Source organism: Taudactylus pleione, unplaced genomic scaffold, assembly GCF_031769625.1.
Source record: "Taudactylus pleione unplaced genomic scaffold, aTauple2 ptg000473l, whole genome shotgun sequence".
Classification (NCBI taxonomy): domain Eukaryota; kingdom Metazoa; phylum Chordata; class Amphibia; order Anura; family Myobatrachidae; genus Taudactylus; species Taudactylus pleione.
The window spans coordinates 4250437-4277624 of NW_028284875.1; the positions used below are offsets into that span (position 1 = coordinate 4250437).

The 27188-nt window shown below is 32.9% G+C and overlaps 12 non-coding genes across 12 annotated transcripts; all 12 read left to right on the forward strand.

Annotated features, from left to right (window-relative positions):
* The first annotated feature begins 5457 nt into the window (after positions 1-5457).
* Positions 5458-5530, forward strand: TRNAR-CCU (transfer RNA arginine (anticodon CCU)). The gene has a single exon. It is a non-coding gene; the product is annotated as a tRNA-Arg (tRNA).
* Positions 5531-6958: 1428 nt separating this feature from the next.
* Positions 6959-7031, forward strand: TRNAR-UCU (transfer RNA arginine (anticodon UCU)). The gene has a single exon. It is a non-coding gene; the product is annotated as a tRNA-Arg (tRNA).
* Positions 7032-8451: 1420 nt separating this feature from the next.
* TRNAR-CCU (transfer RNA arginine (anticodon CCU)) lies at positions 8452-8524 on the forward strand. The gene has a single exon. It is a non-coding gene; the product is annotated as a tRNA-Arg (tRNA).
* Positions 8525-11789: 3265 nt separating this feature from the next.
* TRNAR-CCU (transfer RNA arginine (anticodon CCU)) lies at positions 11790-11862 on the forward strand. Its single transcript has one exon. It is a non-coding gene; the product is annotated as a tRNA-Arg (tRNA).
* A 1429-nt stretch (positions 11863-13291) lies between these two features.
* TRNAR-CCU (transfer RNA arginine (anticodon CCU)) lies at positions 13292-13364 on the forward strand. The gene has a single exon. It is a non-coding gene; the product is annotated as a tRNA-Arg (tRNA).
* A 2928-nt stretch (positions 13365-16292) lies between these two features.
* TRNAR-CCU (transfer RNA arginine (anticodon CCU)) lies at positions 16293-16365 on the forward strand. The gene has a single exon. It is a non-coding gene; the product is annotated as a tRNA-Arg (tRNA).
* A 1428-nt stretch (positions 16366-17793) lies between these two features.
* On the forward strand, positions 17794-17866 carry TRNAR-CCU (transfer RNA arginine (anticodon CCU)). The gene has a single exon. It is a non-coding gene; the product is annotated as a tRNA-Arg (tRNA).
* Positions 17867-20480: 2614 nt separating this feature from the next.
* Positions 20481-20553, forward strand: TRNAR-CCU (transfer RNA arginine (anticodon CCU)). Its single transcript has one exon. It is a non-coding gene; the product is annotated as a tRNA-Arg (tRNA).
* Positions 20554-21982: 1429 nt separating this feature from the next.
* TRNAR-CCU (transfer RNA arginine (anticodon CCU)) lies at positions 21983-22055 on the forward strand. Its single transcript has one exon. It is a non-coding gene; the product is annotated as a tRNA-Arg (tRNA).
* Positions 22056-23483: 1428 nt separating this feature from the next.
* Positions 23484-23556, forward strand: TRNAR-CCU (transfer RNA arginine (anticodon CCU)). Its single transcript has one exon. It is a non-coding gene; the product is annotated as a tRNA-Arg (tRNA).
* Positions 23557-24983: 1427 nt separating this feature from the next.
* TRNAR-CCU (transfer RNA arginine (anticodon CCU)) lies at positions 24984-25056 on the forward strand. Its single transcript has one exon. It is a non-coding gene; the product is annotated as a tRNA-Arg (tRNA).
* Positions 25057-26484: 1428 nt separating this feature from the next.
* Positions 26485-26557, forward strand: TRNAR-CCU (transfer RNA arginine (anticodon CCU)). The gene has a single exon. It is a non-coding gene; the product is annotated as a tRNA-Arg (tRNA).
* Positions 26558-27188: the final 631 nt, after the last annotated feature.

Consider the following 27188-nt stretch of genomic DNA (forward strand, 5'->3'; position numbering starts at 1 on the left):
GCAAAGAACACAAATAAACGGCTTTCCTATATCGCAACAATTAATGATTATACTAATGAAAAAATCAGTTTCACACAAAGATGTTACTAAGCCCCACTGGCCTAATGGATAAGGCATTGGCCTCCTAAGCTAGCGATTGTGGTTTCAAGTCTCATGTGGGCTTTATTTCATCCATATAATTACTGGAGATGTTCCCTTTATTCTTGCTTGATACTGCACAAATGTCTCCACCAGAAACTTTTATCTGCTTAACAATCCGGTACTGTTCAGCTTGCAAAATTATGGCCCTGTATCTAAAAGCAGACATTTATCCTGATGACATTGTGGATTAGTTTCCGGATAAGTTTGCTATCACCTGGGACAGTGGCTTCAAGTCCCATCTAGGATGCATGTTCCTTTGTTGCTCATTCTCATTCTAGAAGTTATGCTTTTTTTCAATTCAGGTGACTGTCTTAATGGTATTGCAGAAAATCCATATATACCAAAACATACCTATTAAGTTTTAATTGCAATTTAATATCAGAGTGGCTACAAAATAACAATTTCTATTGCAATTGCTGATGGGTTTCTTGAAGTCCTTTCATCCATGTCATCAAAAGGGTAATTTTTTGCTTTTTATATTTCTTTGGACACTGACTTTACTGACAATTTAGGTGCTTCAGACCAAAAAAACAATGTTTACCTTTAAATATAGAGCACAAGTGAGATTTAACTTATTTTTATTTAAAGATACTGCATTTTTTGGTATTATAGTGTATATTTTCCCTATGCAACATTAAAGTTACATATATCTATAGCAAATATTATTTAAGATAAATAAACAGGAATTATTTTACAATTTTGATAATATTGAACTGTACAACAATGGCATGAATTCATTGCAATATACACCTATGGATACATAAAACTGGGCAATAACACAAATGCACAATATAATTGATTACCTTATGATTAGAATATTACTTTTTTTAGGTACTTTATTATTGGGTGCAGTAGTTTAGTGGATTTAAAAAGTAACTAATTTAAAATGAATAAACCAAGTTAATTTACTTAGTCAACTCGATGCTAAAATCACTCAACTAAAAATAATGCACTTTGACCATGTGCTCCTGTGGCGCAATCGGTCTGTGCGCAGAACTTAAAAGACAGTATCTGTTGAGCAATGCTGAGGTTGTGAGTTCAAGCCTCACCTGGAGCAAATGTAATTTTTTTTCTAATGTCATCAGTTAATGATTATCATCTGCTTCCTGAACATCCTGATATGAAGGCAGAAAAAAAACACAAACATGACTGTTTTTAAGTACCAGTACACACAGCTGCTTTGGTTCATATGCAGTGTAAACATTACTTTAGTTAGTCAACAAAATGGAATGCAAAAGACTACCTCTTTATTGGTAAAAGAGTTGCATCAATCTGTTTTGCTGCAATGTAACATGAGGGTCCACACTATTAGGTCTGGATAGTACAATCACATTTCATGCTGGTATTTGTAAAGCAAAGAACACAAATAAACGATTAGTTTCCTGAAAAGTTTACTATCACCTGGGACAGTGGCTTCAAGTCCCATCTAGGATGCATGTTCCTTTGTTGCTCATTCTCATTCTAGAAGTTATGCTTTTTTTCAATTCAGGTGACTGTCTTAATGGTATTGCAGAAAATCCATATATACCAAAACATACCTATTAAGTTTTAATTGCAATTTAATATCAGAGTGGCTACAAAATAACAATTTCTATTGCAATTGCTGATGGGTTTCTTGAAGTCCTTTCATCCATGTCATCAAAAGGGTAATTTTCTGCCTTTTATATTTCTTTGGACACTGACTTTACTGACAATTTAGGTGCTTCAGACCAAAAAAACAATGTTTACCTTTAAATATAGAGCACAAGTGAGATTTAACTTATTTTTATTTAAAGATACTGCATTTTTTGGTATTATAGTGTATATTTTCCCTATTCAACATTAAAGTTACATATATCTATAGCAAATATTATTTAAGATAAATAAACAGGAATTATTTTACAATTTTGATAATATTGTACTGTACAATAATGGCATGAATTCATTGCAATATACACCTATGGATACATAAAACTGGGCAATAACACAAATGCACAATATAATTGATTACCTTATGATTAGAATATTACTTTTATTAGGTACTTTAGTATTGGGTGCAGTAGTTTAGTGGATTTAAAAAGTAACTAATTTAAAATGAATAAACCAAGTTAATTTACTTAGTCAACTCGATGCTAAAATCACTCAACTAAAAATAATGCACTTTGACCATGTGCTCCTGTGGCGCAATCGGTCTGTGCGCAGAACTTAAAAGACAGTATCTGTTGAGCAATGCTGAGGTTGTGAGTTCAAGCCTCACCTGGAGCAAATGTAATTTTTTTTCTAATGTCATCAGTTAATGATTATCATCTGCTTCCTGAACATCCTGATATGAAGGCAGAAAAAAAACACAAACATGACTGTTTTTAAGTACCAGTACACACAGCTGCTTTGGTTCATATGCAGTGTAAACATTACTTTAGTTAGTCAACAAAATGGAATGCAAAAGACTACCTCTTTATTGGTAAAAGAGTTGCATCAATCTGTTTTGCTGCAATGTAACATGAGGGTCCACACTATTAGGTCTGGATAGTACAATCACATTTCATGCTGGTATTTGTAAAGCAAAGAACACAAATAAACGATTAGTTTCCTGAAAAGTTTACTATCACCTGGGACAGTGGCTTCAAGTCCCATCTAGGATGCATGTTCCTTTGTTGCTCATTCTCATTCTAGAAGTTATGCTTTTTTTCAATTCAGGTGACTGTCTTAATGGTATTGCAGAAAATCCATATATACCAAAACATACCTATTAAGTTTTAATTGCAATTTAATATCAGAGTGGCTACAAAATAACAATTTCTATTGCAATTGCTGATGGGTTTCTTGAAGTCCTTTCATCCATGTCATCAAAAGGGTAATTTTCTGCCTTTTATATTTCTTTGGACACTGACTTTACTGACAATTTAGGTGCTTCAGACCAAAAAAACAATGTTTACCTTTAAATATAGAGCACAAGTGAAATTTAACTTATTTTTATTTAAAGATACTGCATTTTTTGGTATTATAGTGTATATTTTCCCTATTCAACATTAAAGTTACATATATCTATAGCAAGTATTATTTAAGATAAAAAAACAGGAATTATTTTACAATTTTGATAATATTGTACTGTACAATAATGGCATGAATTCATTGCAATATACACCTATGGATACATAAAACTGGGCAATAACACAAATGCACAATATAATTGATTACCTTATGATTAGAATATTACTTTTATTAGGTACTTTAGTATTGGGTGCAGTAGTTTAGTGGATTTAAAAAGTAACTAATTTAAAATTAATAAACCAAGTTAATTTACTTAGTCAACTCGATGCTAAAATCCCTCAACTAAAAATAAAGTGCTTTGTCCATGTGCTCCTGTGGCGCAATCGGTCTGTGCGCGGTACTTATAAGACAGTATCTGTTGAGCAATCCTGAGGTTGTGAATTCAAGCCTCACCTGAAGCAAATGTAATTTTTTTTCTAATTTCATCAGTTAATGATTATCATCTGCTTCCTGAACATCCTGATATGAAGGCAGAAAAAAAACACAAACATGACTGTTTTTAAGTACCAGTACACACAGCTGCTTTGGTTCATATGCACTGTAAAAATTACTTTAGTTAGTCAACAAAATGGAATGCAAAAGACTACCTCTTTATTGGTAAAAGAGATGCATCAATCTGTTTTGCTGCAATGTAACATGAGGGTCCACACTATTAGGTCTGGATAGTACAATCACATTTCATGCTGGGATTTGTAAAGCAAAGAACACAAATAAATGGCTTTCCTATATTGCAACAATTAATGATTATACTAATGAAAAAATCAGTTTCACTCAAGATGTTACTAAGCCCCAGTGGCCTAATGGATAAGGCACTGGCCTCCTTAGCCAGGCATTGTGGGTTCAAGTCCCATCTGGGATGATAGGCTTTATTTCATTAAAATAATTTTGGAGATGTTCCTTTCATTCTTGCTTCATACTGCACAAATGGCTCCACCAGAAACTTTTATCTGCTTATCAATCCGGAACTGTTCAGCTTGCAAAATTATGGCCCAGTATCTAAAAGCAGACATTTATCCTAATGACATTGTGGATTAGTTTCCTGAAATGTTTACTATCACCTGGGACAGTGGCTTCAAGTCCCATCTAGGATGCATGTTCCTTTGTTGCTCATTCTCATTCTAGAAGTTATGTTTTTTTTCAATTCAGGTGACTGTCTTAATGGTATTGCAGAAAATCCATATATACCAAAACATACCTATTAAGTTTTAATTGCAATTTAATATCAGAGTGGCTACAAAATAACAATTTCTATTGCAATTGCTGATGGGTTTCTTGAAGACCTTTCATCCATGTCATCAAAAGGGTAATTTTCTGCCTTTTATATTTCTTTGGACACTGACTTTACTGACAATTTAGGTGCTTCAGACCAAAAAAACAATGTTTACCTTTAAATATAGAGCACAAGTGAGATTTAACTTATTTTTATTTAAAGTTACTGCATTTTTTGGTATTATAGTGTATATTTTCCCTATTCAACATTAAAGTTACATATATCTATAGCAAATATTATTTAAGATAAATAAACAGGAATTATTTTACAATTTTGATAATATTGTACTGTACAATAATGGCATGAATTCATTGCAATATACACCTATGGATACATAAAACTGGGCAATAACACAAATGCACAATATAATTGATTACCTTATGATTAGAATATTACTTTTTTTAGGTTCTTTAGTATTGGGTGCAGTAGTTTAGTGGATTTAAAAAGTAACTAATTTAAAATTAATAAACCAAGTTAATTTACTTAGTCAACTCGATGCTAAAATCCCTCAACTAAAAATAAAGTGCTTTGTCCATGTGCTCCTGTGGCGCAATCGGTCTGTGCGCGGTACTTATGAGACAGTATCTGTTGAGCAATCCTGAGGTTGTGAATTCAAGCCTCACCTGAAGCAAATGTAATTTTTTTTCTAATTTCATCAATTAATGATTATCATCTGCTTCCTGAACATCCTGATATGAAGGCAGAAAAAAAACACAAACATGACTGTTTTTAAGTACCAGTACACACAGCTGCTTTGGTTCATATGCACTGTAAAAATTACTTTAGTTAGTCAACAAAATGGAATGCAAAAGACTACCTCTTTATTGGTAAAAGAGATGCATCAATCTGTTTTGCTGCAATGTAACATGAGGGTCCACACTATTAGGTCTGGATAGTACAATCACATTTCATGCTGGGATTTGTAAAGCAAAGAACACAAATAAATAGCTTTCCTATATTGCAACAATTAATGATTATACTAATGAAAAAATCAGTTTCACTCAAGATGTTTCTAAGCCCCAGTGGCCTAATGGATAAGGCACTGGCCTCCTAAGCCAGGCATTGTGGGTTCAAGTCCCATCTGGGATGATAGGCTTTATTTCATTAAAATAATTTTGGAGATGTTCCTTTCATTCTTGCTTCATACTGCACAAATGGCTCCACCAGAAACTTTTATCTGCTTATCAATCCGGAACTGTTCAGCTTGCAAAATTATGGCCCAGTATCTAAAAGCAGACATTAATCCTAATGACATTGTGGATTAGTTTCCTGAAAAGTTTACTATCACCTGGGACAGTGGCTTCAAGTCCCATCTAGGATGCATGTTCCTTTGTTGCTCATTCTCATTCTAGAAGTTATACTTTTTTTCAATTCAGGTGACTGTCTTAATGGTATTGCAGAAAATCCATATATACCAAAACATACCTATTAAGTTTTAATTGCAATTTAATATCAGAGTGGCTACAAAATAACAATTTCTATTGCAATTGCTGATGGGTTTCTTGAAGTCCTTTCATCCATGTCATCAAAAGGGTAATTTTCTGCTTTTTATATTTCTTTGGACACTGACTTTACTGACAATTTAGGTGCTTCAGACCAAAAAAACAATGTTTACCTTTAAATATAGAGCACAAGTGAGATTTAACTTATTTTTATTTAAAGATACTGCATTTTTTGGTATTATAGTGTATATTTTCCCTATGCAACATTAAAGTTACATATATCTATAGCAAATATTATTTAAGATAAATAAACAGGAATTATTTTACAATTTTGATAATATTGAACTGTACAACAATGGCATGAATTCATTGCAATATACACCTATGGATACATAAAACTGGGCAATAACACAAATGCACAATATAATTGATTACCTTATGATTAGAATATTACTTTTATTAGGTACTTTATTATTGGGTGCAGTAGTTTAGTGGATTTAAAAAGTAACTAATTTAAAATGAATAAACCAAGTTAATTTACTTAGTCAACTCGATGCTAAAATCACTCAACTAAAAATAATGCGCTTTGACCATGTGCTCCTGTGGCGCAATCGGTCTGTGCGCAGAACTTAAAAGACAGTATCTGTTGAGCAATGCTGAGGTTGTGAGTTCAAGCCTCACCTGGAGCAAATGTAATTTTTTTTCTAATGTCATCAGTTAATGATTATCATCTGCTTCCTGAACATCCTGATATGAAGGCAGAAAAAAAACACAAACATGACTGTTTTTAAGTACCAGTACACACAGCTGCTTTGGTTCATATGCAGTGTAAACATTACTTTAGTTAGTCAACAAAATGGAATGCAAAAGACTACCTCTTTATTGGTAAAAGAGTTGCATCAATCTGTTTTGCTACAATGTAACATGAGGGTCCACACTATTAGGTCTGGATAGTACAATCACATTTCATGCTGGGATTTGTAAAGCAAAGAACACAAATAAATGGCTTTCCTATATCGCAACAACTAATGATTATACTAATGAAAAATTCAGTTTCACTCAAAGATGTTACTAAGCCCCAGTGGCCTAATGGATAAGGCACTGGCCTTCTAAGCCAGGGGTTGTGGGTTCAAGTCCCATCTGGGGCTTTATTTCTTTAAAATAATTTTGGAGATGTTCCTTTCATTCTTGCTTCATACTGCACAAATGGCTCCACCAGAAACTTTTATCTGCTTATCAATCCGGAACTGTTCAGCTTGCAAAATTATGGCCCAGTATCTAAAAGCAGACATTTATCCTAATGACATTGTGGATTAGTTTCCTGAAAAGTTTACTATCACCTGGGACAGTGGCTTCAAGTCCCATCTAGGATGCATGTTCCTTTGTTGCTCATTCTCATTCTAGAAGTTATACTTTTTTTCAATTCAGGTGACTGTCTTAATGGTATTGCAGAAAATCCATATATACCAAAACATACCTATTAAGTTTTAATTGCAATTTAATATCAGAGTGGCTACAAAATAACAATTTCTATTGCAATTGCTGATGGGTTTCTTGAAGTCCTTTCATCCATGTCATCAAAAGGGTAATTTTCTGCTTTTTATATTTCTTTGGACACTGACTTTACTGACAATTTAGGTGCTTCAGACCAAAAAAACAATGTTTACCTTTAAATATAGAGCACAAGTGAGATTTAACTTATTTTTATTTAAAGATACTGCATTTTTTGGTATTATAGTGTATATTTTCCCTATGCAACATTAAAGTTACATATATCTATAGCAAATATTATTTAAGATAAATAAACAGGAATTATTTTACAATTTTGATAATATTGAACTGTACAACAATGGCATGAATTCATTGCAATATACACCTATGGATACATAAAACTGGGCAATAACACAAATGCACAATATAATTGATTACCTTATGATTAGAATATTACTTTTTTTAGGTACTTTATTATTGGGTGCAGTAGTTTAGTGGATTTAAAAAGTAACTAATTTAAAATGAATAAACCAAGTTAATTTACTTAGTCAACTCGATGCTAAAATCACTCAACTAAAAATAATGCACTTTGACCATGTGCTCCTGTGGCGCAATCGGTCTGTGCGCGGTACTTATAAGACAGTATCTGTTGAGCAATCCTGAGGTTGTGAATTCAAGCCTCACCTGAAGCAAATGTAATTTTTTTTCTAATTTCATCAGTTAATGATTATCATCTGCTTCCTGAACATCCTGATATGAAGGCAGAAAAAAAACACAAACATGACTGTTTTTAAGTACCAGTACACACAGCTGCTTTGGTTCATATGCACTGTAAAAATTACTTTAGTTAGTCAACAAAATGGAATGCAAAAGACTACCTCTTTATTGGTAAAAGAGATGCATCAATCTGTTTTGCTGCAATGTAACATGAGGGTCCACACTATTAGGTCTGGATAGTACAATCACATTTCATGCTGGGATTTGTAAAGCAAAGAACACAAATAAATGGCTTTCCTATATTGCAACAATTAATGATTATACTAATGAAAAAATCAGTTTCACTCAAGATGTTACTAAGCCCCAGTGGCCTAATGGATAAGGCACTGGCCTCCTAAGCCAGGCATTGTGGGTTCAAGTCCCATCTGGGATGATAGGCTTTATTTCATTAAAATAATTTTGGAGATGTTCCTTTCATTCTTGCTTCATACTGCACAAATGGCTCCACCAGAAACTTTTATCTGCTTATCAATCCGGAACTGTTCAGCTTGCAAAATTATGGCCCAGTATCTAAAAGCAGACATTTATCCTAATGACATTGTGGATTAGTTTCCTGAAAAGTTTACTATCACCTGGGACAGTGGCTTCAAGTCCCATCTAGGATGCATGTTCCTTTGTTGCTCATTCTCATTCTAGAAGTTATGCTTTTTTTCAATTCAGGTGACTGTCTTAATGGTATTGCAGAAAATCCATATATACCAAAACATACCTATTAAGTTTTAATTGCAATTTAATATCAGAGTGGCTACAAAATAACAATTTCTATTGCAATTGCTGATGGGTTTCTTGAAGTCCTTTCATCCATGTCATCAAAAGGGTAATTTTCTGCTTTTTATATTTCTTTGGACACTGACTTTACTGACAATTTAGGTGCTTCAGACCAAAAAAACAATGTTTACCTTTAAATATAGAGCACAAGTGAGATTTAACTTTTTTTTATTTAAAGATACTGCATTTTTTGGTATTATAGTGTATATTTTCCCTATGCAACATTAAAGTTACATATATCTATAGCAAATATTATTTAAGATAAATAAACAGGAATTATTTTACAATTTTGATAATATTGAACTGTACAACAATGGCATGAATTCATTGCAATATACACCTATGGATACATAAAACTGGGCAATAACACAAATGCACAATATAATTGATTACCTTATGATTAGAATATTACTTTTTTTAGGTACTTTATTATTGGGTGCAGTAGTTTAGTGGATTTAAAAAGTAACTAATTTAAAATGAATAAACCAACAAGTTCCTTTGTTGCTCATTCTCATTCTAGAAGTTATGCTTTTTTTCAATTCAGGTGACTGTCTTAATGGTATTGCAGAAAATCCATATATACCAAAACATACCTATTAAGTTTTAATTGCAATTTAATATCAGAGTGGCTACAAAATAACAATTTCTATTGCAATTGCTGATGGGTTTCTTGAAGTCCTTTCATCCATGTCATCAAAAGGGTAATTTTCTGCTTTTTATATTTCTTTGGACACTGACTTTACTGACAATTTAGGTGCTTCAGACCAAAAAAACAATGTTTACCTTTAAATATAGAGCACAAGTGAGATTTAACTTATTTTTATTTAAAGATACTGCATTTTTTGGTATTATAGTGTATATTTTCCCTATGCAACATTAAAGTTACATATATCTATAGCAAATATTATTTAAGATAAATAAACAGGAATTATTTTACAATTTTGATAATATTGAACTGTACAACAATGGCATGAATTCATTGCAATATACACCTATGGATACATAAAACTGGGCAATAACACAAATGCACAATATAATTGATTACCTTATGATTAGAATATTACTTTTTTTAGGTACTTTATTATTGGGTGCAGTAGTTTAGTGGATTTAAAAAGTAACTAATTTAAAATGAATAAACCAAGTTAATTTACTTAGTCAACTCGATGCTAAAATCACTCAACTAAAAATAATGCACTTTGACCATGTGCTCCTGTGGCGCAATCGGTCTGTGCGCAGAACTTAAAAGACAGTATCTGTTGAGCAATGCTGAGGTTGTGAGTTCAAGCCTCACCTGGAGCAAATGTAATTTTTTTTCTAATGTCATCAGTTAATGATTATCATCTGCTTCCTGAACATCCTGATATGAAGGCAGAAAAAAAACACAAACATGACTGTTTTTAAGTACCAGTACACACAGCTGCTTTGGTTCATATGCAGTGTAAACATTACTTTAGTTAGTCAACAAAATGGAATGCAAAAGACTACCTCTTTATTGGTAAAAGAGTTGCATCAATCTGTTTTGCTGCAATGTAACATGAGGGTCCACACTATTAGGTCTGGATAGTACAATCACATTTCATGCTGGTATTTGTAAAGCAAAGAACACAAATAAACGATTAGTTTCCTGAAAAGTTTACTATCACCTGGGACAGTGGCTTCAAGTCCCATCTAGGATGCATGTTCCTTTGTTGCTCATTCTCATTCTAGAAGTTATGCTTTTTTTCAATTCAGGTGACTGTCTTAATGGTATTGCAGAAAATCCATATATACCAAAACATACCTATTAAGTTTTAATTGCAATTTAATATCAGAGTGGCTACAAAATAACAATTTCTATTGCAATTGCTGATGGGTTTCTTGAAGTCCTTTCATCCATGTCATCAAAAGGGTAATTTTCTGCCTTTTATATTTCTTTGGACACTGACTTTACTGACAATTTAGGTGCTTCAGACCAAAAAAACAATGTTTACCTTTAAATATAGAGCACAAGTGAGATTTAACTTATTTTTATTTAAAGATACTGCATTTTTTGGTATTATAGTGTATATTTTCCCTATTCAACATTAAAGTTACATATATCTATAGCAAATATTATTTAAGATAAATAAACAGGAATTATTTTACAATTTTGATAATATTGTACTGTACAATAATGGCATGAATTCATTGCAATATACACCTATGGATACATAAAACTGGGCAATAACACAAATGCACAATATAATTGATTACCTTATGATTAGAATATTACTTTTATTAGGTACTTTAGTATTGGGTGCAGTAGTTTAGTGGATTTAAAAAGTAACTAATTTAAAATTAATAAACCAAGTTAATTTACTTAGTCAACTCGATGCTAAAATCCCTCAACTAAAAATAAAGTGCTTTGTCCATGTGCTCCTGTGGCGCAATCGGTCTGTGCGCGGTACTTATAAGACAGTATCTGTTGAGCAATCCTGAGGTTGTGAATTCAAGCCTCACCTGAAGCAAATGTAATTTTTTTTCTAATTTCATCAGTTAATGATTATCATCTGCTTCCTGAACATCCTGATATGAAGGCAGAAAAAAACACAAACATGACTGTTTTTAAGTACCAGTACACACAGCTGCTTTGGTTCATATGCACTGTAAAAATTACTTTAGTTAGTCAACAAAATGGAATGCAAAAGACTACCTCTTTATTGGTAAAAGAGATGCATCAATCTGTTTTGCTGCAATGTAACATGAGGGTCCACACTATTAGGTCTGGATAGTACAATCACATTTCATGCTGGGATTTGTAAAGCAAAGAACACAAATAAATGGCTTTCCTATATTGCAACAATTAATGATTATACTAATGAAAAAATCAGTTTCACTCAAGATGTTACTAAGCCCCAGTGGCCTAATGGATAAGGTACTGGCCTCCTAAGCCAGGCATTGTGGGTTCAAGTCCCATCTGGGATGATAGGCTTTATTTCATTAAAATAATTTTGGAGATGTTCCTTTCATTCTTGCTTCATACTGCACAAATGGCTCCACCAGAAACTTTTATCTGCTTATCAATCCGGAACTGTTCAGCTTGCAAAATTATGGCCCAGTATCTAAAAGCAGACATTTATCCTAATGACATTGTGGATTAGTTTCCTGAAAAGTTTACTATCACCTGGGACAGTGGCTTCAAGTCCCATCTAGGATGCATGTTCCTTTGTTGCTCATTCTCATTCTAGAAGTTATGCTTTTTTTCAATTCAGGTGACTGTCTTAATGGTATTGCAGAAAATCCATATATACCAAAACATACCTATTAAGTTTTAATTGCAATTTAATATCAGAGTGGCTACAAAATAACAATTTCTATTGCAATTGCTGATGGGTTTCTTGAAGTCCTTTCATCCATGTCATCAAAAGGGTAATTTTCTGCTTTTTATATTTCTTTGGACACTGACTTTACTGACAATTTAGGTGCTTCAGACCAAAAAAACAATGTTTACCTTTAAATATAGAGCACAAGTGAGATTTAACTTATTTTTATTTAAAGATACTGCATTTTTTGGTATTATAGTGTATATTTTCCCTATGCAACATTAAAGTTACATATATCTATAGCAAATATTATTTAAGATAAATAAACAGGAATTATTTTACAATTTTGATAATATTGAACTGTACAACAATGGCATGAATTCATTGCAATTATACACCTATGGATACATAAAACTGGGCAATAACACAAATGCACAATATAATTGATTACCTTATGATTAGAATATTACTTTTATTAGGTACTTTATTATTGGGTGCAGTAGTTTAGTGGATTTAAAAAGTAACTAATTTAAAATGAATAAACCAAGTTAATTTACTTAGTCAACTCGATGCTAAAATCACTCAACTAAAAATAATGCGCTTTGACCATGTGCTCATGTGGCGCAATCGGTCTGTGCGCAGAACTTAAAAGACAGTATCTATTGAGCAATCCTGAGGTTGTGAGTTCAAGCCTCACCTGGAGCAAATGTAATTTTTTTTCTAATGTCATCAGTTAATGATTATCATCTGCTTCCTGAACATCCTGATATGAAGGCAGAAAAAAAACACAAACATGACTGTTTTTAAGTACCAGTACACACAGCTGCTTTGGTTCATATGCAGTGTAAACATTACTTTAGTTAGTCAACAAAATGGAATGCAAAAGACTACCTCTTTATTGGTAAAAGAGTTGCATCAATCTGTTTTGCTACAATGTAACATGAGGGTCCACACTATTAGGTCTGGATAGTACAATCACATTTCATGCTGGGATTTGTAAAACAAAGAACACAAATAAACGGCTTTCCTATATCGCAACAATTAATGATTATACTAATGAAAAATTCAGTTTCACTCAAAGATGTTACTAAGCCCCAGTGGCCTAATGGATAAGGCACTGGCCTCCTAAGCCAGGGATTGTAGGTTCAAGTCCCATCTGGGGTGATAGGCTTTATTTCTTTAAAATAATTTTGGAAATGTTCCTTTCATTCTTGCTTCATACTGCACAAATGGCTCCACCAGAAACTTTTATCTGCTTATCACTCCGGAACTGTTCAGCTTGCAAAATTATGGCCCAGTATCTAAAAGCAGACATTTATCCTAATGACATTGTGGATTAGTTTTCTGAAAAGTTTACTATCACCTGGGACAGTGGCTTCAAGTCCCATCTAGGATGCATGTTCCTTTGTTGCTCATTCACATTCTAGAAGTTATGCTTTTTTTCAATTCAGGTGACTGTCTTAATGGTATTGCAGAAAATCCATATATACCAAAACATACCTATTAAGTTTTAATTGCAATTTAATATCAGAGTGGCTACAAAATAACAATTTCTATTGCAATTGCTGATGGGTTTCTTGAAGTCCTTTCATCCATGTCATCAAAAGGGTAATTTTCTGCCTTTTATATTTCTTTGGACACTGACTTTACTGACAATTTAGGTGCTTCAGACCAAAAAAACAATGTTTACCTTTAAATATAGAGCACAAGTGAGATTTAACTTATTTTTATTTAAAGATACTGCATTTTTTGGTATTATAGTGTATATTTTCCCTATTCAACATTAAAGTTACATATATCTATAGCAAATATTATTTAAGATAAATAAACAGGAATTATTTTACAATTTTGATAATATTGTACTGTACAATAATGGCATGAATTCATTGCAATATACACCTATGGATACATAAAACTGGGCAATAACACAAATGCACAATATAATTGATTACCTTATGATTAGAATATTACTTTTATTAGGTACTTTAGTATTGGGTGCAGTAGTTTAGTGGATTTAAAAAGTAACTAATTTAAAATTAATAAACCAAGTTAATTTACTTAGTCAACTCGATGCTAAAATCCCTCAACTAAAAATAAAGTGCTTTGTCCATGTGCTCTTGTGGCGCAATCGGTCTGTGTGCGGTACTTATAAGACAGTATCTGTTGAGCAATCCTGAGGTTGTGAAATCAAGCCTCACCTGAAGCAAATGTAATTTTTTTTCTAATGTCATCAGTTAATGATTATCATCTGCTTCCTGAACATCCTGATATGAAGGCAGAAAAAAAACACAAACATGACTGTTTTTAAGTACCAGTACACACAGCTGCTTTGGTTCATATGCAGTGTAAACATTACTTTAGTTAGTCAACAAAATGGAATGCAAAAGACTACCTCTTTATTGGTAAAAGAGTTGCATCAATCTGTTTTGCTGCAATGTAACATGAGGGTCCACACTATTAGGTCTGGATAGTACAATCACATTTCATGCTGGTATTTGTAAAGCAAAGAACACAAATAAACGGCTTTCCTATATCGCAACAATTATTGATTATACTAATGAAAAATTCAGTTTCACTCAAAGATGGTACTAAGTGCCAGTGGCCTAATGGATAAGGCACTGGCCTCCTAAGCCAGGGATTGTGGGTTCAAGTCCCATCTGGGGTGATAGGCTTTATTTCTTTAAAATAATTTTGGAAATGTTCCTTTCATTCTTGCTTCATACTGCACAAATGGCTCCACCAGAAACTTTTATCTGCTTATCACTCCGGAACTGTTCAGCTTGCAAAATTATGGCCCAGTATCTAAAAGCAGACGTTTATCCTAATGACATTGTGGATTAGTTTTCTGAAAAGTTTACTATCACCTGGGACAGTGGCTTCAAGTCCCATCTAGGATGCATGTTCCTTTGTTGCTCATTCTCATTCTAGAAGTTATGTTTTTTTTCAATTCAGGTGACTGTCTTAATGGTATTGCAGAAAATCCATATATACCAAAACATACCTATTAAGTTTTATTTGCAATTTAATATCAGAGTGGCTACAAAATAACAATTTCTATTGCAATTGCTGATGCGTTTCTTGAAGTCCTTTCATCCATGTCATCAAAAGGGTAATTTTCTGCCTTTTATATTTCTTTGGACACTGACTTTACTGAAAATTTAGGTGCTTCAGACCAAAAAAACAATGTTTACCTTTAAATATAGAGCACAAGTGAGATTTAACTTATTTTTATTTAAAGATACTGCATTTTTTGGTATTATAGTGTATATTTTCCCTATTCAACATTAAAGTTACATATATCTATAGCAAATATTATTTAAGATAAATAAACAGGAATTATTTTACAATTTTGATAATATTGTACTGTACAATAATGGCATGAATTCATTGCAATATACACCTATGGATACATAAAACTGGGCAATAACACAAATGCACAATATAATTGATTACCTTATGATTAGAATATTACTTTTATTAGGTACTTTAGTATTGGGTGCAGTAGTTTAGTGGATTTAAAAAGTAACTAATTTAAAATGAATAAACCAAGATAATTTACTTAGTCAACTCGATGCTAAAATCACTCAACTAAAAATAATGCGCTTTGACCATGTGCTCCTGTGGCGCAATCGGTCTGTGCGCAGAACTTAAAAGACAGTATCTGTTGAGCAATGCTGAGGTTGTGAGTTCAAGCCTCACCTGGAGCAAATGTAATTTTTTTTCTAATGTCATCAGTTAATGATTATCATCTGCTTCCTGAACATCCTGATATGAAGGCAGAAAAAAAACACAAACATGACTGTTTTTAAGTACCAGTACACACAGCTGCTTTGGTTCATATGCAGTGTAAACATTACTTTAGTTATTCAACAAAATGGAATGCAAAAGACTACCTCTTTATTGGTAAAAGAGATGCATCAATCTGTTTTGCTGCAATGTAACATGAGGGTCCACACTATTAGGTCTGGATAGTACAATCACATTTCATGCTGGGATTTGTAAAGCAAAGAACACAAATAAATGGCTTTCCTATATTGCAACAATTAATGATTATACTAATGAAAAAATCAGTTTCACTCAAGATGTTACTAAGCCCCAGTGGCCTAATGGATAAGGTACTGGCCTCCTAAGCCAGGCATTGTGGGTTCAAGTCCCATCTGGGATGATAGGCTTTATTTCATTAAAATAATTTTGGAGATGTTCCTTTCATTCTTGCTTCATACTGCACAAATGGCTCCACCAGAAACTTTTATCTGCTTATCAATCCGGAACTGTTCAGCTTGCAAAATTATGGCCCAGTATCTAAAAGCAGACATTTATCCTAATGACATTGTGGATTAGTTTCCTGAAAAGTTTACTATCACCTGGGACAGTGGCTTCAAGTCCCATCTAGGATGCATGTTCCTTTGTTGCTCATTCTCATTCTAGAAGTTATGCTTTTTTTCAATTCAGGTGACTGTCTTAATGGTATTGCAGAAAATCCATATATACCAAAACATACCTATTAAGTTTTAATTGCAATTTAATATCAGAGTGGCTACAAAATAACAATTTCTATTGCAATTGCTGATGGGTTTCTTGAAGTCCTTTCATCCATGTCATCAAAAGGGTAATTTTCTGCTTTTTATATTTCTTTGGACACTGACTTTACTGACAATTTAGGTGCTTCAGACCAAAAAAACAATGTTTACCTTTAAATATAGAGCACAAGTGAGATTTAACTTATTTTTATTTAAAGATACTGCATTTTTTGGTATTATAGTGTATATTTTCCCTATGCAACATTAAAGTTACATATATCTATAGCAAATATTATTTAAGATAAATAAACAGGAATTATTTTACAATTTTGATAATATTGAACTGTACAACAATGGCATGAATTCATTGCAATATACACCTATGGATACATAAAACTGGGCAATAACACAAATGCACAATATAATTGATTACCTTATGATTAGAATATTACTTTTATTAGGTACTTTATTATTGGGTGCAGTAGTTTAGTGGATTTAAAAAGTAACTAATTTAAAATGAATAAACCAAGTTAATTTACTTAGTCAACTCGATGCTAAAATCACTCAACTAAAAATAATGCGCTTTGACCATGTGCTCCTGTGGCGCAATCGGTCTGTGCGCAGAACTTAAAAGACAGTATCTGTTGAGCAATGCTGAGGTTGTGAGTTCAAGCCTCACCTGGAGCAAATGTAATTTTTTTTCTAATGTCATCAGTTAATGATTATCATCTGCTTCCTGAACATCCTGATATGAAGGCAGAAAAAAAACACAAACATGACTGTTTTTAAGTACCAGTACACACAGCTGCTTTGGTTCATATGCAGTGTAAACATTACTTTAGTTAGTCAACAAAATGGAATGCAAAAGACTACCTCTTTATTGGTAAAAGAGTTGCATCAATCTGTTTTGCTACAATGTAACATGAGGGTCCACACTATTAGGTCTGGATAGTACAATCACATTTCATGCTGGGATTTGTAAAACAAAGAACACAAATAAACGGCTTTCCTATATCGCAACAATTAATGATTATACTAATGAAAAATTCAGTTTCACTCAAAGATGTTACTAAGCCCCAGTGGCCTAATGGATAAGGCACTGGCCTCCTAAGCCAGGGATTGTAGGTTCAAGTCCCATCTGGGGTGATAGGCTTTATTTCTTTAAAATAATTTTGGAAATGTTCCTTTCATTCTTGCTTCATACTGCACAAATGGCTCCACCAGAAACTTTTATCTGCTTATCACTCCGGAACTGTTCAGCTTGCAAAATTATGGCCCAGTATCTAAAAGCAGACATTTATCCTAATGACATTGTGGATTAGTTTTCTGAAAAGTTTACTATCACCTGGGACAGTGGCTTCAAGTCCCATCTAGGATGCATGTTCCTTTGTTGCTCATTCTCATTCTAGAAGTTATGTTTTTTTTCAATTCAGGTGACTGTCTTAATGGTATTGCAGAAAATCCATATATACCAAAACATACCTATTAAGTTTTAATTGCAATTTAATATCAGAGTGGCTACAAAATAACAATTTCTATTGCAATTGCTGATGGGTTTCTTGAAGTCCTTTCATCCATGTCATCAAAAGGGTAATTTTCTGCCTTTTATATTTCTTTGGACACTGACTTTACTGAAAATTTAGGTGCTTCAGACCAAAAAAACAATGTTTACCTTTAAATATAGAGCACAAGTGAGATTTAACTTATTTTTATTTAAAGATACTGCATTTTTTGGTATTATAGTGTATATTTTCCCTATTCAACATTAAAGTTACATATATCTATAGCAAATATTATTTAAGATAAATAAACAGGAATTATTTTACAATTTTGATAATATTGTACTGTACAATAATGGCATGAATTCATTGCAATATACACCTATGGATACATAAAACTGGGCAATAACACAAATGCACAATATAATTGATTACCTTATGATTAGAATATTACTTTTATTAGGTACTTTAGTATTGGGTGCAGTAGTTTAGTGGATTTAAAAAGTAACTAATTTAAAATTAATAAACCAAGTTAATTTACTTAGTCAACTCGATGCTAAAATCACTCAACTAAAAATAATGCGCTTTGACCATGTGCTCCTGTGGCGCAATCGGTCTGTGCGCAGAACTTAAAAGACAGTATCTGTTGAGCAATGCTGAGGTTGTGAGTTCAAGCCTCACCTGGAGCAAATGTAATTTTTTTTCTAATGTCATCAGTTAATGATTATCATCTGCTTCCTGAACATCCTGATATGAAGGCAGAAAAAAAACACAAACATGACTGTTTTTAAGTACCAGTACACACAGCTGCTTTGGTTCATATGCAGTGTAAACATTACTTTAGTTAGTCAACAAAATGGAATGCAAAAGACTACCTCTTTATTGGTAAAAGAGTTGCATCAAACTGTTTTGCTGCAATGTAACATGAGGGTCCACACTATTAGGTCTGGATAGTACAATCACATTTCATGCTGGTATTTGTAAAGCAAAGAACACAAATAAACGATTAGTTTCCTGAAAAGTTTACTATCACCTGGGACAGTGGCTTCAAGTCCCATCTAGGATGCATGTTCCTTTGTTGCTCATTCTCATTCTAGAAGTTATGCTTTTTTTCAATTCAGGTGACTGTCTTAATGGTATTGCAGAAAATCCATATATACCAAAACATACCTATTAAGTTTTAATTGCAATTTAATATCAGAGTGGCTACAAAATAACAATTTCTATTGCAATTGCTGATGGGTTTCTTGAAGTCCTTTCATCCATGTCATCAAAAGGGTAATTTTCTGCCTTTTATATTTCTTTGGACACTGACTTTACTGACAATTTAGGTGCTTCAGACCAAAAAAACAATGTTTACCTTTAAATATAGAGCACAAGTGAGATTTAACTTATTTTTATTTAAAGATACTGCATTTTTTGGTATTATAGTGTATATTTTCCCTATTCAACATTAAAGTTACATATATCTATAGCAAATATTATTTAAGATAAATAAACAGGAATTATTTTACAATTTTGATAATATTGTACTGTACAATAATGGCATGAATTCATTGCAATATACACCTATGGATACATAAAACTGGGCAATAACACAAATGCACAATATAATTGATTACCTTATGATTAGAATATTACTTTTTTTAGGTTCTTTAGTATTGGGTGCAGTAGTTTAGTGGATTTAAAAAGTAACTAATTTAAAATTAATAAACCAAGTTAATTTACTTAGTCAACTCGATGCTAAAATCCCTCAACTAAAAATAAAGTGCTTTGTCCATGTGCTCCTGTGGCGCAATCGGTCTGTGCGCGGTACTTATGAGACAGTATCTGTTGAGCAATCCTGAGGTTGTGAATTCAAGCCTCACCTGAAGCAAATGTAATTTTTTTTCTAATTTCATCAATTAATGATTATCATCTGCTTCCTGAACATCCTGATATGAAGGCAGAAAAAAAACACAAACATGACTGTTTTTAAGTACCAGTACACACAGCTGCTTTGGTTCATATGCACTGTAAAAATTACTTTAGTTAGTCAACAAAATGGAATGCAAAAGACTACCTCTTTATTGGTAAAAGAGATGCATCAATCTGTTTTGCTGCAATGTAACATGAGGGTCCACACTATTAGGTCTGGATAGTACAATCACATTTCATGCTGGGATTTGTAAAGCAAAGAACACAAATAAATGGCTTTCCTATATTGCAACAATTAATGATTATACTAATGAAAAAATCAGTTTCACTCAAGATGTTACTAAGCCCCAGTGGCCTAATGGATAAGGCACTGGCCTCCTAAGCCAGGCATTGTGGGTTCAAGTCCCATCTGGGATGATAGGCTTTATTTCATTAAAATAATTTTGGAGATGTTCCTTTCATTCTTGCTTCATACTGCACAAATGGCTCCACCAGAAACTTTTATCTGCTTATCAATCCGGAACTGTTCAGCTTGCAAAATTATGGCCCAGTATCTAAAAGCAGACATTAATCCTAATGACATTGTGGATTAGTTTCCTGAAAAGTTTACTATCACCTGGGACAGTGGCTTCAAGTCCCATCTAGGATGCATGTTCCTTTGTTGCTCATTCTCATTCTAGAAGTTATACTTTTTTTCAATTCAGGTGACTGTCTTAATGGTATTGCAGAAAATCCATATATACCAAAACATACCTATTAAGTTTTAATTGCAATTTAATATCAGAGTGGCTACAAAATAACAATTTCTATTGCAATTGCTGATGGGTTTATTGAAGTCCTTTCATCCATGTCATCAAAAGGGTAATTTTCTGCTTTTTATATTTCTTTGGACACTGACTTTACTGACAATTTAGGTGCTTCAGACCAAAAAAACAATGTTTACCTTTAAATATAGAGCACAAGTGAGATTTAACTTATTTTTATTTAAAGATACTGCATTTTTTGGTATTATAGTGTATATTTTCCCTATGCAACATTAAAGTTACATATATCTATAGCAAATATTATTTAAGATAAATAAACAGGAATTATTTTACAATTTTGATAATATTGAACTGTACAACAATGGCATGAATTCATTGCAATTATACACCTATGGATACATAAAACTGGGCAATAACACAAATGCACAATATAATTGATTACCTTATGATTAGAATATTACTTTTATTAGGTACTTTATTATTGGGTGCAGTAGTTTAGTGGATTTAAAAAGTAACTAATTTAAAATGAATAAACCAAGTTAATTTACTTAGTCAACTCGATGCTAAAATCACTCAACTAAAAATAATGCGCTTTGACCATGTGCTCATGTGGCGCAATCGGTCTGTGCGCAGAACTTAAAAGACAGTATCTATTGAGCAATCCTGAGGTTGTGAGTTCAAGCCTCACCTGGAGCAAATGTAATTTTTTTTCTAATGTCATCAGTTAATGATTATCATCTGCTTCCTGAACATCCTGATATGAAGGCAGAAAAAAAACACAAACATGACTGTTTTTAAGTACCAGTACACACAGCTGCTTTGGTTCATATGCAGTGTAAACATTACTTTAGTTAGTCAACAAAATGGAATGCAAAAGACTACCTCTTTATTGGTAAAAGAGTTGCATCAATCTGTTTTGCTACAATGTAACATGAGGGTCCACACTATTAGGTCTGGATAGTACAATCACATTTCATGCTGGGATTTGTAAAACAAAGAACACAAATAAACGGCTTTCCTATATCGCAACAATTAATGATTATACTAATGAAAAATTCAGTTTCACTCAAAGACGTTACTAAGCCCCAGTGGCCTAATGGATAAGGCACTGGCCTCCTAAGCCAGGGATTGTAGGTTCAAGTCCCATCTGGGGTGATAGGCTTTATTTCTTTAAAATAATTTTGGAAATGTTCCTTTCATTCTTGCTTCATACTGCACAAATGGCTCCACCAGAAACTTTTATCTGCTTATCACTCCGGAACTGTTCAGCTTGCAAAATTATGGCCCAGTATCTAAAAGCAGACATTTATCCTAATGACATTGTGGATTAGTTTTCTGAAAAGTTTACTATCACCTGGGACAGTGGCTTCAAGTCCCATCTAGGATGCATGTTCCTTTGTTGCTCATTCTCATTCTAGAAGTTATGCTTTTTTTCAATTCAGGTGACTGTCTTAATGGTATTGCAGAAAATCCATATATACCAAAACATACCTATTAAGTTTTAATTGCAATTTAATATCAGAGTGGCTACAAAATAACAATTTCTATTGCAATTGCTGATGGGTTTCTTGAAGTCCTTTCATCCATGTCATCAAAAGGGTAATTTTCTGCCTTTTATATTTCTTTGGACACTGACTTTACTGACAATTTAGGTGCTTCAGACCAAAAAAACAATGTTTACCTTTAAATATAGAGCACAAGTGAGATTTAACTTATTTTTATTTAAAGATACTGCATTTTTTGGTATTATAGTGTATATTTTCCCTATTCAACATTAAAGTTACATATATCTATAGCAAATATTATTTAAGATAAATAAACAGGAATTATTTTACAATTTTGATAATATTGTACTGTACAATAATGGCATGAATTCATTGCAATATACACCTATGGATACATAAAACTGGGCAATAACACAAATGCACAATATAATTGATTACCTTATGATTAGAATATTACTTTTATTAGGTACTTTAGTATTGGGTGCAGTAGTTTAGTGGATTTAAAAAGTAACTAATTTAAAATGAATAAACCAAGTTAATTTACTTAGTCAACTCGATGCTAAAATCCCTCAACTAAAAATAAAGTGCTTTGTCCATGTGCTCCTGTGGCGCAATCGGTCTGTGTGCGGTACTTATAAGACAGTATCTGTTGAGCAATCCTGAGGTTGTGAAATCAAGCCTCACCTGAAGCAAATGTAATTTTTTTTCTAATGTCATCAGTTAATGATTATCATCTGCTTCCTGAACATCCTGATATGAAGGCAGAAAAAAAACACAAACATGACTGTTTTTAAGTACCAGTACACACAGCTGCTTTGGTTCATATGCAGTGTAAACATTACTTTAGTTAGTCAACAAAATGGAATGCAAAAGACTACCTCTTTATTGGTAAAAGAGTTGCATCAATCTGTTTTGCTGCAATGTAACATGAGTGTCCACACTATTAGGTCTGGATAGTACAATCACATTTCATGCTGGTATTTGTAAAGCAAAGAACACAAATAAACGGCTTTCCTATATCGCAACAATTAATGATTATACTAATGAAAAATTCAGTTTCACTCAAAGATGGTACTAAGTCCCAGTGGCCTAATGGATAAGGCACTGGCCTCCTAAGCCAGGGATTGTGGGTTCAAGTCCCATCTGGGGTGATAGGCTTTATTTCTTTAAAATAATTTTGGAAATGTTCCTTTCATTCTTGCTTCATACTGCACAAATGGCTCCACCAGAAACTTTTATCTGCTTATCACTCCGGAACTGTTCAGCTTGCAAAATTATGGCCCAGTATCTAAAAGCAGACGTTTATCCTAATGACATTGTGGATTAGTTTTCTGAAAAGTTTACTATCACCTGGGACAGTGGCTTCAAGTCCCATCTAGGATGCATGTTCCTTTGTTGCTCATTCTCATTCTAGAAGTTATGTTTTTTTTCAATTCAGGTGACTGTCTTAATGGTATTGCAGAAAATCCATATATACCAAAACATACCTATTAAGTTTTAATTGCAATTTAATATCAGAGTGGCTACAAAATAACAATTTCTATTGCAATTGCTGATGGGTTTCTTGAAGTCCTTTCATCCATGTCATCAAAAGGGTAATTTTCTGCCTTTTATATTTCTTTGGACACTGACTTTACTGACAATTTAGGTGCTTCAGACCAAAAAAACAATGTTTACCTTTAAATATAGAGCACAAGTGAGATTTAACTTATTTTTATTTAAAGATACTGCATTTTTTGGTATTATAGTGTATATTTTCCCTATTCAACATTAAAGTTACATATATCTATAGCAAATATTATTTAAGATAAATAAACAGGAATTATTTTACAATTTTGATAATATTGTACTGTACAATAATGGCATGAATTCATTGCAATATACACCTATGGATACATAAAACTGGGCAATAACACAAATGCACAATATAATTGATTACCTTATGATTAGAATATTACTTTTATTAGGTACTTTAGTATTGGGTGCAGTAGTTTAGTGGATTTAAAAAGTAACTAATTTAAAATGAATAAACCAAGTTAATTTACTTAGTCAACTCGATGCTAAAATCACTCAACTAAAAATAATGCGCTTTGACCATGTGCTCCTGTGGCGCAATCGGTCTGTGCGCAGAACTTAAAAGACAGTATCTGTTGAGCAATGCTGAGGTTGTGAGTTCAAGCCTCACCTGGAGCAAATGTAATTTTTTTTCTAATGTCATCAGTTAATGATTATCATCTGCTTCCTGAACATCCTGATATGAAGGCAGAAAAAAAACACAAACATGACTGTTTTTAAGTACCAGTACACACAGCTGCTTTGGTTCATATGCAGTGTAAACATTACTTTAGTTATTCAACAAAATGGAATGCAAAAGACTACCTCTTTATTGGTAAAAGAGATGCATCAATCTGTTTTGCTGCAATGTAACATGAGGGTCCACACTATTAGGTCTGGATAGTACAATCACATTTCATGCTGGGATTTGTAAAGCAAAGAACACAAATAAATGGCTTTCCTATATTGCAACAATTAATGATTATACTAATGAAAAAATCAGTTTCACTCAAGATGTTACTAAGCCCCAGTGGCCTAATGGATAAGGTACTGGCCTCCTAAGCCAGGCATTGTGGGTTCAAGTCCCATCTGGGATGATAGGCTTTATTTCATTAAAATAATTTTGGAGATGTTCCTTTCATTCTTGCTTCATACTGCACAAATGGCTCCACCAGAAACTTTTATCTGCTTATCAATCCGGAACTGTTCAGCTTGCAAAATTATGGCCCAGTATCTAAAAGCAGACATTTATCCTAATGACATTGTGGATTAGTTTCCTGAAAAGTTTACTATCACCTGGGACAGTGGCTTCAAGTCCCATCTAGGATGCATGTTCCTTTGTTGCTCATTCTCATTCTAGAAGTTATGCTTTTTTTCAATTCAGGTGACTGTCTTAATGGTATTGCAGAAAATCCATATATACCAAAACATACCTATTAAGTTTTAATTGCAATTTAATATCAGAGTGGCTACAAAATAACAATTTCTATTGCAATTGGTGATGGGTTTCTTGAAGTCCTTTCATCCATGTCATCAAAACGGTAATTTTCTGCTTTTTATATTTCTTTGGACACTGACTTTACTGACAATTTAGGTGCTTCAGACCAAAAAAACAATGTTTACCTTTAAATATAGAGCACAAGTGAGATTTAACTTATTTTTATTTAAAGATACTGCATTTTTTGGTATTATAGTGTATATTTTCCCTATGCAACATTAAAGTTACATATATCTATAGCAAATATTATTTAAGATAAATAAACAGGAATTATTTTACAATTTTGATAATATTGAACTGTACAACAATGGCATGAATTCATTGCATTATACACCTATGGATACATAAAACTGGGCAATAACACAAATGCACAATATAATTGATTACCTTATGATTAGAATATTACTTTTATTAGGTACTTTATTATTGGGTGCAGTAGTTTAGTGGATTTAAAAAGTAACTAATTTAAAATGAATAAACCAAGTTAATTTACTTAGTCAACTCGATGCTAAAATCACTCAACTAAAAATAATGCGCTTTGACCATGTGCTCATGTGGCGCAATCGGTCTGTGTGCAGAACTTAAAAGACAGTATCTATTGAGCAATCCTGAGGTTGTGAGTTCAAGCCTCACCTGGAGCAAATGTAATTTTTTTTCTAATGTCATCAGTTAATGATTATCATCTGCTTCCTGAACATCCTGATATGAAGGCAGAAAAAAAACACAAACATGACTGTTTTTAAGTACCAGTACACACAGCTGCTTTGGTTCATATGCAGTGTAAACATTACTTTAGTTAGTCAACAAAATGGAATGCAAAAGACTACCTCTTTATTGGTAAAAGAGTTGCATCAATCTGTTTTGCTACAATGTAACATGAGGGTCCACACTATTAGGTCTGGATAGTACAATCACATTTCATGCTGGGATTTGTAAAACAAAGAACACAAATAAACGGCTTTCCTATATCGCAACAATTAATGATTATACTAATGAAAAATTCAGTTTCACTCAAAGATGTTACTAAGCCCCAGTGGCCTAATGGATAAGGCACTGGCCTCCTAAGCCAGGGATTGTAGGTTCAAGTCCCATCTGGGGTGATAGGCTTTATTTCTTTAAAATAATTTTGGAAATGTTCCTTTCATTCTTGCTTCATACTGCACAAATGGCTCCACCAGAAACTTTTATCTGCTTATCACTCCGGAACTGTTCAGCTTGCAAAATTATGGCCCAGTATCTAAAAGCAGACATTTATCCTAATGACATTGTGGATTAGTTTTCTGAAAAGTTTACTATCACCTGGGACAGTGGCTTCAAGTCCCATCTAGGATGCATGTTCCTTTGTTGCTCATTCACATTCTAGAAGTTATGCTTTTTTTCAATTCAGGTGACTGTCTTAATGGTATTGCAGAAAATCCATATATACCAAAACATACCTATTAAGTTTTAATTGCAATTTAATATCAGAGTGGCTACAAAATAACAATTTCTATTGCAATTGCTGATGGGTTTCTTGAAGTCCTTTCATCCATGTCATCAAAAGGGTAATTTTCTGCCTTTTATATTTCTTTGGACACTGACTTTACTGACAATTTAGGTGCTTCAGACCAAAAAAACAATGTTTACCTTTAAATATAGAGCACAAGTGAGATTTAACTTATTTTTATTTAAAGATACTGCATTTTTTGGTATTATAGTGTATATTTTCCCTATTCAACATTAAAGTTACAT